This window comes from Penaeus monodon, unplaced genomic scaffold (genome assembly GCF_015228065.2).
Source record: "Penaeus monodon isolate SGIC_2016 unplaced genomic scaffold, NSTDA_Pmon_1 PmonScaffold_3171, whole genome shotgun sequence".
NCBI lineage: Eukaryota > Metazoa > Arthropoda > Malacostraca > Decapoda > Penaeidae > Penaeus > Penaeus monodon.
Genome location: NW_023657869.1, coordinates 1 through 14,698, shown reverse-complemented (window position 1 = coordinate 14,698; position 14,698 = coordinate 1). Strand labels below are relative to the sequence as shown.

At 34.4% G+C, this 14,698-nt stretch overlaps 1 pseudogene; it reads right to left on the bottom strand.

The window, feature by feature from the left end:
• Positions 1-2,647: 2,647 nt before the first annotated feature.
• Positions 2,648-4,042, bottom strand: LOC119570565 (annotated as a pseudogene).
• Positions 4,043-14,698: the final 10,656 nt, after the last annotated feature.

Here is a 14,698-nt window from a genome sequence, read left to right as displayed (position 1 = left end):
ACACCAAACAAAAACCCCCAAAACACATAATATTATTTTTTTATTAAAAAAATATAATTAATTTATATAATTAATAAAAATAAAAAATTTATAATTAAAACCCCCCAAACCCCATTTTTTTTTTTTTTTTTATATAAACCCATCCAAACCTGTGTTTTTTTTTTATATATGAGGGGACCAAAAAACTGTTTTTTTCTTGGGGGCTTCCCTTGTGCACAAGGTCTTGGAAGTTCCCAACCTTTTGCTCTCCAAATCCTACTTCCTACTTCCTTTTCTTTCCCGAAGCAAATTTAAACCTTTGTGTGGGGAAAGGATTTCACGGCCGAAACAAAATTCGTGAATGAAAACAGCAAAAAGGGAAAGCAAAAGTTAAAAAGAAAAAGAAAAAAAAGGAAAAAAAAAAAAAAAAACACGAGAATATTTCCAAAAGACGTTTTATGGCATTGTTGTTTCCTTCCAAGCCCTTTAAAAGGGAGGGTTAAGGTGTAGAAAAACCTCCGGTGTATTAGTTTGTTTTTTTCTTGGTCCTTTTCCCCTTTCGTTTTTTTTTGTTTTCGTCGCTCTTTCTCGTCGGACTAAATCAACTTTATTATCATTATGTTTTTTTTTTTATTTCAAATTGCCTTTTTTTTACACAAAAAACCCTTAATTTTTTTTTCTCCCCTTTTTTTTTTTCCATGGTTTCTCTTATGTTTTTTCTATTTGGTTTGCGATTTTCTTTTCTTTTTTTCATATTTCCCTATTTTTTTTTTTTCTATATTTTTTTTTGGCCCATTTTAAATTTTTCATTATATAACGCCCGTATTTTTTAAGCTATTCAAAAAAATCCAAAAAGCAACTATAGGCAAGAGTCCCCCAATAAGCACGGCAAAAATCACGGTCAAGGGTCAAGCCGGTTTTACGGGAGGGAGGGAAGGTGAGTAATTAGTAAATGAAAAGAATGAAACCCCTGACGAACCGGTATGCGAACCGGCTCACACACTGTCCCTATTTGTCTATCTGCCTTTTTCCCCCTCTTTTCCATTTTCTTTTCGAGGGTCCTTAAAGGGGGTTTTTTTTTTTTTTTTTTTTTTTCCCACCAATACCCCCCCCCCCCTAAAAAAACTTTCGGGGCAAGGGGGATTTTTTTCCATTTTCGGGGGGCCTTTTTTATCTTACATCCACAAAAAAAAAGCAAGTTTTTTTAAGCTTGATATTTGGGGGATTTTATTTTCACTTGCCCTTGGTCCCCCCACGTGAAGGGGCCCTTTTTGGGCCCCATAAAAAATTTGAAAAAAATGCGGTGGTGTAACCTTTTTGGGAGGAAGGTGGGGGGGGGGATGATCGCTCCAGTATGTTACCTCGGGAAAAAAACATGCTGAGTTGGGGCATTATTTTTGGGGACTTTTTCTTTTCATTCCAAACATGTTTTTAGGTCTTTGAATGGAAGGGGGGAAAAAAAAATGGGTTGGTATATTTTATTAAAAAAACCGATGTATATTTTTAAAAAAAAAAAAAAGGGGGGGGACATTGAAAAAGGATAAAGAGAAGGGGGGCCAGGGCTTTTTTCGGGGAAGGCCCCCCCTGGGCCCTACTCCTCCTCATCGCTGCTGTCCGAAGGACCTGCGGGCGGGGGGGCGGGGGGGGGGGGGGGACCTTTGGTCGGGGGGGCGGGGCCCGGGGGCGGTGGGCGCCAAGGGGGGCGGGGGGGGGGCGGGGGGGGGGGACAGGGCCCGCGAGGGCGGGGAAAAAACCCAGGGGCCCGGAAAATTTTCTTTTTTTTTGTTCGTCATCGTCTCGTCTTTTTCCTTTCCGCTGGGGGGAAAGGGACGGAAAAAGGGGGGGAAACCCCTGGGGGGGGCCCCCCCGGGGGGGGGGACGAAAAGGGGGGGGGTTTTTTTTTTTTTTTTTTTTTTTTTTTTTTTTTTTTTTTTTTTTTTTTTTTTTTTTTTTTTTTTTTTTTTTTTTTTTTTTTTTTTTTTTTTTTTTTTTTTTTTTTTTTTTTTTTTTTTTTTTTTTTTTTTTTTTTTTTTTTTTTTTTTTTTTTTTTTTTTTTTTTTTTTTTTTTTTTTTTTTTTTTTTTTTTTTTTTTTTTTTTTTTTTTTTTTTTTTTTTTTTTTTTTTTTTTTTTTTTTTTTTTTTTTTTTTTTTTTTTTTTTTTTTTTTTTTTTTTTTTTTTTTTTTTTTTTTTTTTTTTTTTTTTTTTTTTTTTTTAAAAAAAAAAAAAAAAAAAAAAAAAAAAAAAAAAAAAAAAAAAAAAAAAAAAAAAAAAAAAAAAAAAAAAAAAAAAAAAAAAAAAAAAAAAAAAAAAAAAAAAAAAAAAAAAAAAAAAAAAAAAAAAAAAAAAAAAAAAAAAAAAAAAAAAAAAAAAAAAAAAAAAAAAAAAAAAAAAAAAAAAAAAAAAAAAAAAAAAAAAAAAAAAAAAAAAAAAAAAAAAAAAAAAAAAAAAAAAAAAAAAAAAAAAAAAAAAAAAAAAAAAAAAAAAAAAAAAAAAAAAAAAAAAAAAAAAAAAAAAAAAAAAAAAAAAAAAAAAAAAAAAAAAGGGGGGGGGGGAAAGGGGGGGAAAAAGGGCCCCCGGGGGGGGGGGGCCCTCGGCTAAGACTTTTGCCATGTCGAGCTTTATCATACATCACGAAAGCAGTTTCTACAGCTGTATTTCGAGTCATTTTCACTTGCCCTGTGGTGACCCACGTGAAGGGGCCTGGCCCATGAAACTTGACCAAATGCGGTGGTGTAACCTCTTGAGGAAGGTGAGGGATGATCGCTCCAGTATGTTACTCTCAGATGAACATGCTGAGTGTGCATTATCCTTGACATTCTGTTCATTCCCTACATGTATAGGTCTTGTGAATGAAGTTGAATAATATCGTTGGTATATTTATTAATACCGATGTATATATTTAGAAAGGACATTGTAAGGATAAAGAGAGGAGCCAGTGCAATTCAGAGAACTGCCTACTCCTCCTCATCGCTGCTGTCCGAGACCCTGCGGGCGGGGGCCGCGGGGGACCTCTGTCGATGGGCGGCCAGGGGCCGTCAGGCGCTGCATGGGGGCGGGGGGGCAGAGGCGGCGACGCAGGGCGCGATGCGCGGAACACGACCGGAAGGTCGTCATCGTCGTCGTCATCGTCATCGTCATCGTCCAGTCTGACGTAGCGGGACCCTGGGAGCCTCCACCTGGACGTAGCGGGTGACTTGGGGAAACCGGAAGCGACCTCGACCAAGCGCGTTTGCACCTGCGGCTGCAGGATGGGGAGGGCCTTCGGGTGGCCGGGACGAGGCGGGTCTGTACCTGGGTGACCTCCACGGGGGACGTTTTGTCGGCGCCCGGGGTCGGAGGCGAAAATAAGGGACGGCGGTCAGTGGGGGCAAGGGGGGACAGCAGGGGCAGGAAGCAGGGGCAGGGGGGGACGCGGCCTTCCGGGGCGCCCCGCCGACGAGGCCGAGTCCCAAGCCTCTCGGCCTCCACTCCACCTTGAATCTCCCTGCCCGTCGTCGTCATAGTACCTGCGGGAGAGAGCGGAGGTTTCCTCAGGCCGGAGGAACAGAGAGCGAAAACAAACAAGCCGCAAGGAAGAAACACGCGTGAATGAACTTCAGGAATTGCGACCTAACGGCAGGAACCCCACTTACTTTGTAGCGAAAGAGGACGTCCCTAGCGCGGTCGCCTCCGACCAGGGTTGTGCTGCAGCTCGCCAGCCCCGCCAGCGCCAGCAGCATCAGCTGCCGGGGAGGACAAGAAGAGTTGCACAATGTTCAAGGGCCGCAGGTCCATGCGTGTGTATACACTATACATAATATACATTTAGGTTCTCTATATATATGAAGTATTCGGTTCGGGGAGAAGTATAAAAATTTGTAACGAAGTCAGAAATCATGAGATGGAACCGCAACAAACATAAAAATATATAACATCAATAAGATAAGTTATATCACCGATCATTTTTATTGGATACTAAATAGCAGATGCTAAAATATGGTCTTGTTACCAGCTTCATGGTGAGGTTTCAAGGAAGAGAGGACCGCAACGAGAGACACTTGCTCCGGAGACGATCGGAGGTGAATGGCGACGGTGCATCTTCGTGCCCACCTTTTTAACCCCCCAAAAAGGTGAAAAATTTCCGGCCTTGGGGGGGGGTAGGGGGTTAAAGTGGGGGATGGGGATGGGGGCCAAAAAAAAAAAAAAAAAAACACCAAAAAAAAAAAAACCAGAAAAAAAAACAGTTAAAAAAAACGCGGGAAAAAAAAAAAACCACCGTTTTTATTTCCATTCTTTTTTTTTTTTTTTTTTTTTTTTTTCATTTTTTAATTGGTTTTAAGAAAAAAGGGGAAAAAAAGGAAAAAAAAAAAAAATTCAAAAAAAAAAAATCCCTTTTTTTAAAAACGGCCGAAATTTTTAAAAAAACCTTTGCACTAAAATGAAAAAAAAGAAAAAAAACGATTTCCCTTTTTTTTGGGCCCCCTTTGAAAAAAATCGCCCGATGAAAAATTTTCGCGGGGGGGGGGAAAAAAAAAAAAAACTTTTTTGCTTTTTTTTTTTATTTTCTGCCCCGGGTTAAAAAGCGGGGAAAGAAAAAGGGGTAAAAAAAAAAAAAACCCCCAAAAAAAAACCCCAAAATTTTTTTTTTTGGAAGGTGGAAAATGTTGGGGGGAGATGATGGTTAGGGGAAAAAGTTTAAAAAAATCTGTTTTAATTTTAAAATGATTAATGATTATTAATAATTTTTTTTTAATCTTCAATTATTAATCCCTTTTATTTTTTTTTTCCTTTGTTTTTTTTAAATTTGGGTTTTTTTATTCCGGGGGGGATGCCCCAATAAAAAAGGGAAAAACGAAAAAAAATATTTAAAAAAACAAAAATTTGAAAAAATAAAAAAAAAACAATAATTTTTTTTAAAAAAGGGGATGATAATGAGGGGGAACTGTGTTTATAGCGATTTAAATGAAAAATTAATAATGATTTTTTAAAATTAAATGGTGATCATCTTCACCCATTACTATTTTTTTTTCATCCTCATCATCATTGGAAATTTTTTGCTATAAATTTTTTAAATTTTTTTTTTAAAAAAAAACAAAAAAAAAAAAAGGTGGGAAAATCAGTGATATTAAAAAAAGGGGGAGGATTTTTGAAAAATGATAATGAAAAAATTTTCCTATTTTCTAGAAAAATGATAAATTTGGAAAACGATAAATTTGGGGGGTGTGGGGGGGGAACGATTTTGAAAAAAAATTAAAGCAATTTAGTATTGGGGGCATTACAAGGGAGGGGGAAAAAAAAAAACCAAAAAAAAAAAAAGGGGGGCCCAAAAGATTTATATTTTAAATTTTAAAAAAAAAAACAGTGATAAAAAAAAACCCCCCATTTGTTTTTTTACCAAAATTTTACCCCTGCCATTACTTTCCCAAAGGGGGGGGGGGGCCCCGCTTTGCTTTTAAAAAATTTTTTCGATTTTTTTGGCTTCCCGCCCCCGGGCCTTTTTTCACTTTTTGGGCCCCGGGCCTGTGTTCATTTTTTTTTTTTATGGGGGTGTCTAAATTTGGTTTTTTCGGGGAACCCCCGTGGGGTTTTTTCCCGTGGCGAGGGGGATTTGCCCAGCAAAGGCCCCGTTTTCCCTGTAGGGCCGTGGTGAAAAAAAAGAAAATCTCGCAAAAAATTCTCTTTCCCCGGGGGTTTTGCTTTGCTTTTTTTTTTGAGATTTTCGAAAATTTTTTCTGGCTTCGCCCGGGGGGCCTTTTTTCCAAATTTTTTTTTTGGCCCGGGGGCCCCTGTGTCATTTTTTTTTTGGGGGTTTTCTCATTTTTTGTTTCTCGGGGGAAACAGCCCGGGGCTTTTCCCCGGGTGGCGGTGGGGATTGGCCAAGAAAGGGGGCTTTTTTTTTTAAGCCGGGTGAAAAAAACAATCCCAAAAATTTTAAATTTTTTTTACCACACGAGGGCCCCTTTGTTTTGGGGGCGGGGTTTTTCCCTTAGGAATTTTTGCGGGGGGTTTGCCCCCCCCAAAAATTTTCCTAATTTTAATTTTTACAAGTTGTGGGGGCGTTTTTCGGTTCCCCCCCAATGAAAACCCCCCCAAACACCTCTCTTCCACGTTCTATTTTTTGTTGATTTTTTCCCATGCAACAGTGGTAAAACCCTAGGGGGGCCAATTTTTTTTGGGAAATTTTGATTTTTCGGTACCTCTGGGGTTTTTTTTTTTCGGGGAAAGGGTCCCAGTGGTTCAAAAACCCTTTGGGGGGGGGTCTGAAAGAAAACCCCAGCTGGGGGGGGGGGGGAGGAAAATTTTTTCGTTTTTCCTCTCTGTGAAGTGCGGGGAGGAAGGAAGGGGGGGCCCCGTTCAACCTTTTAAAAAAATTTTTTCCCTCCTTAAAAATTTTTTCGGCTCTTGTTTTATTATAAAGGGGGACTTGGGGGATTCCAATTTTTGATGATTCTTTCTCCCCCCTGTGAAAAAGGAAACCTCTGTCCCCAGGTGGGGGAATGGGTATCAGAAAAGGAAAAGATATTGTCAGGGGGGGTGATTTTGGCTTTTTTGGGGGGACGGGGGTCAGGGGCTTTTTTTTGGGAGTTTGTTTGTATTTGATACGTGGTCCTTCCCCCGGGGGCGGGCGTGGGGTCAGTGTTTCCCAGGAAATTAGCAATCCTTTTTTTCCCTCCCCTTTAAACCCCGGAGGGGGGGTTTTGTTCCCCCTCAGGGTTTTTTTGGTGGCCCAATCCCTTTGCTGCGAAAAGCCGGGGCCTTTGCAGTGTTGGGGGCCCCCCAAGGGGATGGGGGAAAATTTTAACCCCGTGTAAAAAATGTTTTTTTTTGGGGCCCGGGGGGGTTTGGGGGGTTGCAATTGAAACCCTCGGGGTTTTTTCTGCCTTTTTAGGCTAGGCTTTTAAAAATTTTTTCTTTTTCTTTTTTTTTTTGCGGGGTTTTTCATGGACCGAGAAACTCTATCGGGGGTTTTGGGGGGGGGCCCCCACGGGGGGGGCTTGGGGAACAAAAAGTCAGGGTGAGGGGGAGTCCCATCCCCCTTGGCCCCCCAAAAGGGGGGTTTTTAAAAAGCTGTTTTGGGGCGTATTAAAACCCCCGGGGGTGTTGGGGGGGACAACCAGGGGGTTTTTTTTTGCAAAAAAAAGTGTTACTTGTTTTTTGGGGGTTTTCTGGACTATCTTAATGGTCTTAGGCTTTTTGGTTTTTTTTGGAAAAGCCTGGAGGGGACCTTTGATAAGAAAATTGTGTTTGCTTTTTAGATAAATTTTCGTGGGGGGCCCCAAGGGGGAGAAAAAGGTTTTTTTTTTTTTTTGCCTCCACTAGGAGGTTTGAGGCCCTTTTTCGCCCCCCCTTTGGGGCCCAACCCAAAAAAGGGGGGCCCCTTTGGGGGGGGTTTTTCCGTTTTTGGCCCCTGCCCCCCTCCCTTTTTTGGTTCTTTTTGTATTTTTTTTTCTTAATTTTGCTAATCGGGGAGCGGGGGGGGAAAAGGGGGTTCTAAAAAAAGGGGCCCCCGGGGACAGGCATGTAAATTTTAAGAAGGATTTTTTATTTTTTTACTCTGGGGGTCGGGGCCCCTTTTGGGTCTTCCCCCCACTCTTTTGGCTTTTTTCAGGGGGGGACAGGGAATCTTGGTTTTTTTTTGTTTTCTTTTTTCAAACCCGAAACGGGGGGCCCCCCCCCTTTTTTTTTTGGAAGGAGAGGGCCCCAAAATCTATCTTTCCCCCAAAAAAGGGGAAAGGTAGCCTTTGGAACCCCCACCCCCAAAATTCCCCAAATTTCCCTGGTTTTTTTTTCAGACTTTTGGGCCTTTAAAAAAATCCTTCCTAAAGGGGCCAGGGGCTTTGGGTTTTTTGGCTGCAAAAAAATTTTTTAAGTCCTGCCCCTAACGCTTTTCCTCGGATAACCAGGTCCCAAAAAAAAAAAAAAAACGGGGGGGCTTTGTTTAGGCCCAGTAGGGGTTTTTCTTTTAGGAGGGGAAGGGGCAAAAAATCGTCTTTGCAATGGGGGTGAATTTGCCCCCCCAACTGGGAAGGTTTATGTTGAGGTTTTAAAAGGGGGGGGAAAATTTTTTTATAATAATTTTTATAATATTAATAATATATTAATAAAATTTTAAATATATATAATAATTTGGGGGGGGTGGGGGGGGTTTTTTGGGGGGGGGGGTGGTTTTTTTTTGGGTTAAAAAATTGTAAAATAAAAATTTTTAAATTTTTTTAAAATTTTAAAAATTTTTTTAAAAAATTTTTTTTTTTCCCTTAAAAAAAATTTTTTTTTTTTAAAATATTTTATTTTTAAATTTAAAAAATTTAAAAAATTTTAATGAAAAATTAAAAAATTTAAAAATTTTTTTTTTAAATAAAAAAAAATTTTAAAAATTAATATAAAATAAAATTTTATAAATAATTTTATATATTTAAAAATTTTTTAAAAAATATTATAAAAAAATTTAAAAATTTTTTTTTTTTTTTTTTTTTTTTTATATATATATTATAAAAAAACATTTTTTTTTTTTTTTAAAATAAAAAAAAAAAAATTTTTTTTTCTTTAAATATAAGGAAAAAGAAAATTTTTTTTTTTTTTTTTTTTAAAAAAAAATTTTAGTTAAATTTTTAAAATTTTATTTTTTAAATTTTTTTTTTTTTTAAAATTTTTTTTCCTCTTTTTTTTTTTTTTTTTTTAAAAACTTTTTTTTAAAAATAAAAAAAAAAAAAAAATTAATAAAAGAAAAAAAAAAAAAAAAAAAAAAAAAAAAAACAAAAAAATTTTTTTTTTTTTAGGGTTTTTTTTTCCCCCTTCAAAGTTTTGGGGGGGAAAAAAAAAAAACCCCCTTCCCTTATTTTTTTTTTTTTCTTTTTCCCCCCCTTTTTTTTTTGGCCCCCCGCCTTTCGGGGGGAAAAAAAAAAAAACAAAAAAAAAGTTTTTAAAAAAAAAAAAAAAAAAAAAAAAAAATTATTAAAAAAATTTTTTATTTTTTAAAAAAATTATATTAAAAAAAAACCTTTTATTATTTTTTTTTTTTTTTTTTTTTTTTTGGTTGTTTTTTTTTTTCCCCCCCCCCTCTTTTTTTTTGGGTTTTTTTTTTTAAAAAAATTTTTTTTATTTTTTTTGTTTTTTAAAAAATCTTTTTTTTTTTAAAATTAAAAAAAATATTTTTTTTAAAAACTTTTTTAAAAAATCAAAAAATTAAAATAAAAATTTAATTTTTTAAAAACCCAAAAAAAATTTCCCCCCCAACCCCGGGTTACGGGGGTTTGGGTTTTTTTTAAAAAAAAAAGAATATATATTATATGTAATAATAATATATATATATAATATATATATATATATAATATATATATTATATATATATATATATATATAAATATTATATATATAATTATATATATTAATATATATATATATATATATATATATATATATATATGAACACCAACAGTTTTTTTAATAAGCATCAACTGTTTTTCTTATATATGAGGACCAACGTATTTTTGGCCCTCTGCAAAGGTCTTGAAGTACACCTTGCCTCTCCAATCCTACTCCTACTCTCTTCTTTCCCGAAGCTATTTACCTGTGTGAAGGATTTCACCGCCGAACAATTCGTGAATGAAACAGCAAAGGGAAGCATTAAGTAAAGGAAAGAAAAAGGAAAAAAAACACGAGAATATTCCGAAGACGTTTATGGCATGTTGCTCCTTCAAGACGTAATGAGGGTAGTGTAGAAACCTTCGGTGTATTAGTGTGTTTTCTTTGTCCTTCCCTTTCGTTGTTTGTTTTCGTCGCTCTTTCTCGTCGACTAAATCAACTTTATTATTATCATGTCTTACTTACTCTTAAATCCTTATATATATTATATATATTATATATAATTATATATATTATATTATATACTATATATATATCATATATATATATAACGATTTATATTTTTTTTACTCTTTTTTGTTGTTTCACTTTGTCTTCTTTGTTTGCGATTTTTTCACATTTTACTTTTTGTATATAAAAGTGCATTTAAAATTTCATATAAAACGCATATTTTTAACCCTTTAAAATCACAAGCATTATGGCAAGAGTCACCATAAGCACGGCAAATCACGGTCAAGGTCAAGCCGGATTACAGAGAGGTGAGTATTAGTAACGAAATAATGAACCAGACTGACCGGTATGCGAACGCTCACTGTGTCTGTTTGTCTATCTGCCTCTCTCGCTATTTATCTATCTATTATCTATATATCTATCTATATCAACCTCTACCTCTAGATATTTATCTATTTATCTTTTATTTATTTCTTTTGCCAATGTTTCGCATTTTCCATTTTCAAAATAGTAGTGTAGATGTCTGAGAAGCATGGATGGCCAACAGCCTTGCAACGCGGCATATCACGGACGCAACATGGGAGGGTCGCGCCCTGAAACGAAATATACTGAAGGCAAATGCCAAGTGAAGGACTCCTAAGCTAATGTTGTTGCATATTGCCTCTGAGGATATAACAGGAAATTAACAATTCAATATCAGTAATGTATTAACGTGATCGAAAAACTTATAGGCTGCAATCTAACAAACAGAATCATACAGCTACGGTTGACCTTTCAAAAATATCAGTTACTTATATCAAAAGGGAAAACAAATATGCTAAAAAAACTCTTAAAAAAAGGCCCTTTTTTAAACCTGTGGGGGGGACTTTTTTAAGGGGAAACATTTTTAAGGGAGTCAAATGTTTTTTACTAAAGATCCCCCCCTTTTAAATTAGGGTTTTTATATTGTTTTGAAGTTAGCCATTCAGGGGGAAAATCTAGTTCAGATTTTAAATAAAATCTTTTTTGGGGGGTTTTTAAGAAACTGTGAGATTTGGTAATTATCAAAGGGGGGCGCATGTCATGATGTATGGGGAACAATAAAGGTCGTGGGGGGTTTTCGTCGTTTGTATCGAAAAACAGCCTTTTTCCACCCCTTTTAATAAAGCAGTGAAACAATAGGGAAATTTTTTAAATTTTAAAAAATAAAGCAACTTTTTTTTCAAGTTTTTTTCATGCTCGGGGGGACCCCCAAAAACACGCACCCCACGCACGCACGAAACGCACCCCCCACAAAACCCCCACACACCCCAAACCACACACCCACACACCCCACACACACAAAACACACACACCCACACAAAAAATTTTTTATATATATTATATTTTTTTATATTATAATAATTATTAATATATATATATAAAATATATTGAAAAATATAATGTAAATTTTATGTGTGTAATATATATAGATATATGTAATATATGTATTTTTTTTATATATATATATAAATAAAATAAAATAAAATTTTTTAATTTTTTATTTTGGGTTGGTTTTTTGGGTGGGGTGGGGGTTTTGTGGGTGTGTGGGGGTTTGGGGGTATGTGTATGGTTTTTTTGTGTGTGTGTGTTTTGTGTGTGTGTGTGTGTGTGGTGTTTTTTTGGGTGTTTTAAATTATATATAAAAAATATATTTTATATATATTATTTTTATATAATATTAATTTTTAAAAAATTTTATGTATGATGTATGATGTATTTTACCCCACCCCTTTTAATCTAAATCTATCTATCAAAATCTGTCTGCTATCTTCTATTATCTACCCTATTATTCTATTTTATCTGTTTCTGCTTTTCTGTCTGTCGTCTTTTTTCTGTCGGGTCTGTCTTCTATCATCTATCATTTTTATCATATGATCTTCATCTAACATCAATATGGTATGAAAATGTATTTTATTAAAAAATTTAAACCCTTACAGAACATACCACACCACACACTTTAAAAGATAGACAGATAGAAAAGATAGATAGTTTAGATTAGTTTTTTATATATATGTAAAAATAATATGAATACACAAAAAACACATACCCCAAAAAAAACACGCACACAGATTGTTTTGGGTTTAGACTGATTTGAAAAATATATGGACAGGGAAAAGATAGACATAAACCATAGATTGGGGTCGCTCTAAGTCCGGGAAAAAAGCCATCGCTTGGAAAAAACAAATTAAAGCAAGGGGGAATTTCCTCCTGAGGACGCTTTTAGGCTTTAACAGTCTCCCCCTTAGGAAAACTCATAAAAGAACCTTCTATGGCCACAATCCTGCCCCCAAAGCCGTGGCGTGTCGGATTTTTTTCCCAGGAAAAAGCCACTACTTCACTAACTTACTTCAGATTCTCTAGGCGGTTTCCCATGGTAATTAAATGCCACGGCCCGCGTTATTAAACACTTTATATTGGTCGAAGAAGCTGCTGCACACTGATGTTTCCTTAACTATCCGAAATGTAGTTGGGCCTCGTTCTCTCTTGAGTCGAAGTTGTAGGACGGGGATAAAAACGGCCCTTTCTTAAGCAGCCTCTCAGTTCCTCAAAGACCCTGAGTTGTTACTTGCGTCTTGTATTATAGTGGAAAGTGATAGTAGTATTGTTAATGATGATACACAATTAGTAATGATACAAATAATGATAATGATGCTAATAATGCTCGTGATAATATTTGATAAAATAATAGGAAATAATAGTAATAAAAAGATAATATAATAAATAATAATATTAATGATGATAGTAACAAATAAATAATAATGATGATAAAAATGATGATAATAATGCTAATAATGATAATTAATAGTAATAATATTAATATTAAAAAAAATTAATACTGAATAATGCTTAATAAAATAATAATGATAATAATAATAAAAAAATAATAGTTAGTAAATAATAGCAATCATAATAATAATGATATTTAATGATAATTATAATATTGATAATAGTGATACAATAACAATTATAAATGATTAATAAATAGTGGTGAAAATAAACGATAATGATAATGGACAATAATCAAATAAACATGATAACAAATAATTATAATAATAAAATGAATTTATATCAAATAATAATAAACAACCAATAATAATAATGATAATAACAGTGATTAATGATAATAATAATAATAATGGTAATAATTAAATTAAAATAATAATAATAATAATATAATAATAATAATGATGATGATGATGATGATGATTGATGGATGATGATGATGATGAATGATGATCATAATGATGATGATGATGATGATCAGAAGAGGAGGGAGAAATGAAGAAAGAATTACAATAAGTATTTTTTTTAATATTTTTCTTTTGAAACCACCCTCGTTCTATAAAGATTATGTAAATGCATGTTTGTGTCCTTAAATGTTGTCAAAGGTAAAGGTATTCTCGTTAGAGCAGGTAAAATCAGTTCACTTCTTACCACATGGAAAAAAAAGTTTGACAAGTGAGCTGATTTCGCTGTTGTCTACGTGAAGGACCTTTACGTTGGAAAACATCCAGCAGTCTATTATTTATCTGTCTATCTATCTGTCTGTCATTCTCTCCCCTCTCTCTCTATCTATCTCTTTTCTCTCTCTCCTTTATTTCTCTCTCTCTCTCTCCTCTCCTCTCTCCTCTCTCTCTCTCTCTCTCTCTCTCCTCTCTCTCTCTCTCTCTTCTTTCCTCTTCTCTCTCTCTCTTCTATTCCCATAATCTTATCTATCATATCTATCTCTAAAACCAAATCAGTTCAGTTTAAAATCTGGGACTACATATGGGACAGACGTACGATCAATTTAGTTACACTTTTTGATAACATATAATATCCCAAAAAATAAACAAAAAAAAAAAAATTCTCGACAAATCCCTTCCAGCATCATTATTATTCAAAAAACGAAATTGGATACAAGCCAAAAAAAATCGAATGCCAAAAAAATGTACAAAAATATCTTTTTTGCAAAGGAAGGAGTACTAGAATTAATAAAAAAAACGCAAAAATAGGTAAATAAAAAAACAGGTGTTTTCAAATAAATACAGGAAAAAACTTTAATTAACATGTCAAAAAGATGGTATACGGAAAACAGAGTCAAAGACAGTAACAGATCCCAGGACCTAAAGCTTTCTAGAAATCCAACTTACTTCAAAAGAGTCAGGAACATTTCCAACATCAATATTCAAAAAAAAAAAAAAAAAAAAAAAAAAAAAAAAAAAAAATTTGGCAGTGAAATACAAAAAAAACCAAGCAGTTATCCCAATTTTTTCTGGTTATTTTTTGAATCCTTTTGTTCTTAAAATCGCCTATATATGAAATTATTCTCACATTCACTTTATTTATTGCAATGATCTTTGCCCAAAAAAAAGGAATAACCGCTGAAAAATTGTTTCCAAATTTCCCACCGGGGAATTCATCAGAAAAGAGCCCAACGTTTTTTTTTATAATGACTGAGGTAAAAACCAAGGATTTCTGTTTCAATCAGTCGAAAGAAAAGCGCAAAAAACATGATGTAGAAAAAAAAAAGGTATGAATGAGAAACGAATATCTTCAACCAATACAAGAGGTTTTGTATTTTTGCCGGTTTTTTTTCGTCAAGCAATACATGAGCTTTGGAAGGAGTAAAAATCAAGATAAATTATTCAATTACTTTTAATTACCATTATCCGTTATTTTTTTAATTATTCGTCATTATTGCTGTTCGTTAGCATTATTGTCCCATTCATCTTTTATCCATCCTTCTATTATAATCATTAAACCCACAATCATTTCGTAAAAATAAAAAAAAAGGGGGAATTATATGTGTAATGCAATTCAGATGGAATGGAAACAAAAAATAGAAAAATCTAAAGGACTTGGTTAGTAAAAAGGATTAGGGGAAATGAAAGAACCCCATTGTATTTTTTTTTAAAGAGATTA